This window comes from Rhea americana, unplaced genomic scaffold (assembly GCF_003343005.1).
Source record: "Rhea americana isolate MKP2758 unplaced genomic scaffold, rheAme1 scaffold_254, whole genome shotgun sequence".
In the NCBI taxonomy this organism is placed as follows: Eukaryota; Metazoa; Chordata; class Aves; order Rheiformes; family Rheidae; genus Rhea; species Rhea americana.
Genome location: NW_028186373.1, coordinates 620,448 through 626,447, shown reverse-complemented (window position 1 = coordinate 626,447; position 6,000 = coordinate 620,448). Strand labels below are relative to the sequence as shown.

At 35.0% G+C, this 6,000-nt stretch overlaps 1 long non-coding RNA gene across 2 annotated transcripts in view; it reads left to right on the top strand.

The window, feature by feature from the left end:
• Positions 1-40: 40 nt before the first annotated feature.
• Positions 41-6,000, top strand: part of LOC146594637 (uncharacterized) — a 136,692-nt gene continuing 130,732 nt past the window's right edge. The window contains exons 1-3 of one of the 2 annotated variants that reach the window (XR_014896132.1): positions 41-278; positions 994-1,190; positions 2,323-2,409. This is a non-coding gene — a long non-coding RNA (uncharacterized LOC146594637). The remainder of the gene's footprint in view (positions 279-993; positions 1,191-2,322; positions 2,410-6,000) is intronic. The other variant, XR_014896133.1, reaches the window with a different exon arrangement.

Here is a 6,000-nt window from a genome sequence, read left to right as displayed (position 1 = left end):
CAATGGGCGCGAGCGGGCTGTTGCCATGGTTGGGCGTCCGCGGCGCCTGCGTGGCGCTGAGGGAGCGCCGGCAGCGGCAGAGCGGGAGCCATGGCGGCGGCGGCGCGGCGCGTTCCGCGGCAGCGCGGCAGCGGGGCCGCGTCCGCACCCCGCTCCCTTCCGCGCGCGCGGTAGCGAGCTTCGCTCGGGGTGGTGTCCGCGCGGTACCGCCCCCTCCGGCTCGCCTCACCTGCCGCGGCGAAGGTGAGACCGCAACGCCTGGGAAAGGTGGTCCCGTGGTAAGACAGGCGCTAAGCTCGCGCTCCTGCGCGTAGGCTATTTAAATACAAGTGCTTTTTTCATTTTCTAGATGTGCTTTGTTTTATGTGTTCGCATTCTTGTCTTAAGTAGGTGTAGCGCGGTAGCTCTGCTACTTTCTCAGTTTCAGCCTCCAACTGTTTTCATGTAGTCTGTGACTGTTACAATGACCTTCAGGTATTTGGAGAATCTAAATTCCCATCTATGACATAAGGTGGATTTAAGTAGTATACAAAATAATAGATTTATCTTTACATAAATAYACTTACGTAAATAAAAATGTTTATAGTGAAACTTTAAAACATACATCTCTAAGTTAAAATAGCATTCTTATTACYTTTGTATTACTAATTATTCAGTGTTGACCCTTTTTCATTTATATAGTTCCAATTATCTTTTCTTCTAACACAGTATTTTTTTTCCAGGATGTGGACTTTGTGACTATCCTAATTCSTTTCCAAATATTTTATGTTTTATTGAAGTTACAGTGATAGCTATGCTGAGATCTAGCAAATGTTTTAAAATGCTTTTAAATAGACCAAACTCTGAAATTTTTTGTTTTTAAGAAAGTGAAATACTTTAAATATTATGAWTTGGCATTATGAACTTGTTTCAAACCATATATATTTCTATATTTGAGAATTAAATTTCAAGTCTTTCAATGGACGATTACATGTACAGATTAATTTATCCCAGAACAGATATATGGCTATGGAAGCTTGAGTTCTGGCTTGGTGGACTGTAATGTGTAGAAGGTGCTGACAGTCACATAGTAGAACTGCTGCTTTGCTACAGTTTAGGAGAGATACAGAGATCAACAAAAAACTTGAATRGCATGGAGAGGATTGAAGATGGATCAATTCTTGGCTACCTCTCTCTATCAAATGAAACAAGTGGGAGACATGTTCAGAATGAATATAAGAAAATAGTTCTTTGCACCTTGTGTAGTTTGACTTTTGGAACTCTTTTTTCAAATGATATTGTGGAGCATAAAAAGGAATGAARTTAGATAAGGTTATTGTATAAAAATCCACCAAGTTTCTAAATACACAGAAACCGGAAACTCGGCCTCTGAAAGTCCCCGAGCTGGAAAAATTTGTAGGTTTACRAATTGTAGAGGATTTGTTCCTGCTGCTGCTCTTTTCTAGGTATAAGCATGTGGGTGCAGTTGGAAAGCAGGTAAATGAATGACTGGACTTAGCCAGTGCCTCTGTTCTTTTTGTATTCTCAGATCTTAGAGCTTAAGATGTTTAGATCTTAGAGTTTACTCATGTGATTACTTTGCTGTGCTTCAACTGTGCTTTTAACCAAGTCAAGCTASTATTTATAATTAACTATAGATAATTACCCAGGCATCTGATTCTTAATTTAAAAAATGCTTAGAATATTGTGATGTAATGGCTGATCTCTTGAAAATGTTATGCTTAAACATGACCTGATGACATCCTAAGGGATGAAAAATGCTAAGTTAAGCTTAAATTTGCCCAGAATTTAATCACTTCACTTGCAGAAGCCCTGTGAACCATTGATTTGCTAGAATGAAGACATTTGTCTCCAAAAATTGTATAATAATTGTTAATCTTGTTTAATCCATGATAAGACTGTTAATTTTAAATTAGTGGCCTGTCATGTTTGCTGGTATCTTGGTTTATTATTGATTGCAAAGGACTTTGTGCTGAATTTTTGCTACTGACTCAGAGATAGCTCTGATACGAAGTTGCTGGATATTTACCAGAAATATCAGGATTAAAATGAATAAACGAGATCTTAATTTCTAGGCTATTGAAGGGACAAAAAATTCATTAAAATGTCACATTTAAAGAACTGAACTGTACTAGTCACTTAAAGCCCGAAGAAAGGATCATAAGATGACTGTGGGCTAAATCTGATTGCCACAAATTTCTCTGCCACTGCTACTTGTTAGTGGCTCAATTTTCAGTCCTCCTTATCTGCAATAGTCTGTTCTACCAAGTCACCAAACCTTTCTTACATTAAGAATTTCCTATTTGTTGTTCACTGTTTTAGGAATGAAGATAAGTTTGAAGGATATTTACACTGGTCTAGAATCCAAAGTCGTGGGATACTGCGTTGTGCTGATGGAGCGTATTTGAGGTATATAAGGAAGACTTACAGAAAAACTGTACTGCTTTATCTAGAAATGCTCAAAGAATCAATAGTACAGGATGCTCCAAATAGAATGGCCCAAAAAGTTTATGTTTAGAACTGGCATTTTTAGTTCATCTAACAAATTTAGTCCCTGGGTTTTTTAATCAAGTTGTATGTGAAGATATATTAATTTTTCTGTAGCATATTCTACTAATATTTTATACAGTTGAACTTGAGATTGAATTTCAGTTTGTTTGGGGTTTTTTTTGTTTGTTTGTTTTTCCTTGAATGTGATCAGCAATCTCCTTGGGAATTATTTCTTGAGACCGTTGCATGGAGTACTCTATTTGTAAAACATGAGTAAACAAATAATTAAAAAAWWTTTTTTTTTGATTTGAGTATTCAAAGAACTCGTCTTCATAACCTCTTGAGTCTTGAAACATCTTGGGCACACATGCACACATGTGTGTAAATACAGACTAAAAAAAGGCAGTCATAAAATTAGGAGAATTTAAACAACTCTAAGTTGCTACCTACAAACAGTGCAATTGGAAAACGTTCTAGGAAATGGTGGCTAGATATGTSTAGTTTTCTATTGCTTTCTAGCAATGTTTATATAAAATGCTGCTAAATGAAACTGTACTACTTAAAGCATGTAGYGTGTTGTTCCTTATTTCATCAGGATAAAGGGGAGTTGGATAAAGTCCCTATGTAAAAAAGAAAAAGGAAAAAAAAAAACCTGCAGTGTACATCAGGATGGTAGAGTGGTTAAGTTTGTCTGTTGTTTCTACTTTGTCAGAGATTAGTCTTARAGTTTTATGGTTTTGTTGATAAAATGATAGCTAGATAAAAAGCACATTAAAAAAATGCTTAGATCGCTTGTTTTCCTGATTGACCCTCATAAGTTTATGAAAACAGTATRTTAAGTTAGAAGCATCAGAGAATATTTTGAGTAAGCTAAACAATGAGATACAGAATAGTGTGAATTATTTTCCAGTAATTCTGTGAGATGAATTGTGAGACCTGAGACAAAGGACCAAATGCCATCATAGCATGTAGGTATGAATTACTATATGAGAAAGCAAGCATGGGATTCTGTCATTGCAATCATAGTATCTAAAGATTAAAAAATAAATTCCAAATTTTATTACTGAATTTCTGAGAAATTATTTCTTTTAATTTGGCATTTTATAGTTTTACTGCTAAGTTTGAAGAGAGAGATTTTTGAAGTAGCAGTGCTTTATACTTTGCTGTTAATGATTTTAGTATTTCAAAACTAAGAGTCTCTGTTCATCTTTAYTGACCTTGGTTGTCGGTCACTTCACTGTCAAAAAGAAGTTTCCCTGGGTGTAATGAAAATTCAGAGGAATATGGTTCAAGAGATCCAGAAACYATAGGGAAGGCTGCTTGATACGAATTTACTATACTTCTTTAGCCAACTGATGRGTTTTTTCCCCTCTGAGCAATGAAATTGCAACCAAATCTCTACCAAATACTGTTTATGCAGTTAAAGCAGGGTGTATAGCAGTTCAATCTGCCATTAATATATGCATAAGTAAATACCTTGGCTTTTCGGTTAGAGTTTTTATTCTCCCTATAGGACAAGAGTCTCTAATAAATATTTAAATTTGGTGAAGAACTGATGACAAAAATAAGCACAAGTGCTATTGTGCTTTGATATTGTTTCATAATAAAACTGTTTAAAATGGGGTGTTATAGTAGCTTTTCAACTTCTTGATATTTTATTTATATGTACTTGTGCGCATGCACAGACACAGTTTTATACCACTGGGTGTCTCTCTAGCATGTGTTTTGAGGTTGAATTAGTAAATTCTTCAGGCTTACACTTGTTTAGAAAGTGGTCTGTCTCCACAGGGTTGTGTTTAGTACTATAATTAAATTTACACTGGCTATATGCTCAAAAGTGATAAAATAACTTGGCAAAAATAGAAGTAAATCCCTCACAATCCTGTCAACAGTATCTTGTTGATTTGTATAGCATTTATATTGTGCAGAAAACAAAAGACAGCAACTCAATATGAGTATTCATTCAGTGTACACTGTTTTCAAAATACCTAAATAAACATAAAACAATAAAAGCATATACATACTTTTTTTTAAGGCTAAATAATAGTTTAGTGTTCTTTTTAACCTATTACCCTAGAATTATGAAAGAACAACCAGCRTTTTAGAAGTATTCTGAAAGTCATACCTGTGAGCTAGATCTTTCGGGTGAATGCAGTCTACAGATTGCTCCTAGAGCCTCCTTCCTGGGAAGATAGTAATATAAATGTTACTACGCTTTCCATCTTTTTGCCCAGAACACTTTCTTAGGTCTTAACCATCCTTTTTGGCTCTGGCATTCTCCGGCAATTTGTAGTGTGCCTAGTSACTCCTTTCACTTAAGTTCAGGAAGTTGACAGATAATATATTTTGAGAATAGCATTCAGGTACTTAGGGATATAAAATTGCCAGCACTGCTTGTTTTCTCAAGTAGTGGTCAGTTTTGACAGAGATTACAAATAACTAGCAGTTAGAGCAATAACTTGGTTGTTTTAATGATTTAATGTTTTTAGTGAAAAACTGACAAATATGAAGTGATTTGTTTATCTTCGRATTTGTGTACACAGTCCGTTTCAGTACTTTCCTGACAGAATACTGCAAACAAAATGGTTAAGATAATTTTAGGAAAGCCTATATTAAAAAAAGAAACCACAGATTTTACATTCAAGCTATTGTTATAACAGTTTAGCGATAGTATCACAATATTGTAATAGATCAGCATATACTACACTCCAAAAAAAATCAAGTTAGAGTTCCAACAAAAAGTGAGTCTATCAACTGTAGAAGTGAACAAGAAATATGTGAAAACTAATTGGAGGAATTGCCTGTGCACAGCGCAGGCAAATCAAACCCTGTCGTGTTATGGATGGCAAGTTTTGCTTATGTCCACAGAAAGGCAAGGTATCAAGAAAAATTCGAGCTGAGAATCTAGAAATTCTCTGTCTTTGTCCACATAAGGTTTTGCAGATACAATTTCRAAGTTTGTTTTTTTATAGTCTTAATGAGTATCAAACTTTATTTATTGCTAAACAGTTAATCAGTTAATGTATACGTGCTTTATACAAATACTTCTGTAAAAGTAAACTGCAGCTGTATTGCTTTTGAAAAATTGGGGATATTTTTATTTAATGAAATAGTACTTTGGATATGCCAAAGTAGTCTGATAAAAATGGAAAGAACTTGGACAGATATTTCAGACTTCAGGATGTACTTCTATTAGTAATATTTCTAACGTGATATAGAATACATTGAATAGTGACATAAATGTTGAATTTGTCTGTTTGTCTCCAGCTTTAGCTGTAATAATGTGAAGACTATGTTTTAGATCAACCTTTTGCAAATGATAATAGTAAGCGGATGTTGTCAATTATTAACAAGTCAAAATCAGAGGTTCAGGTTAATTAAATGTCCAGTGAACAAGCAATAGTTGAAACTGTCAACAGAGGAATCTGATAGTGACAAAATTCAGGTTTATTCACTGCATAACTATAAAACTAACTTCACATTGAGGGAAAAATGTCAAGAAATTATAAC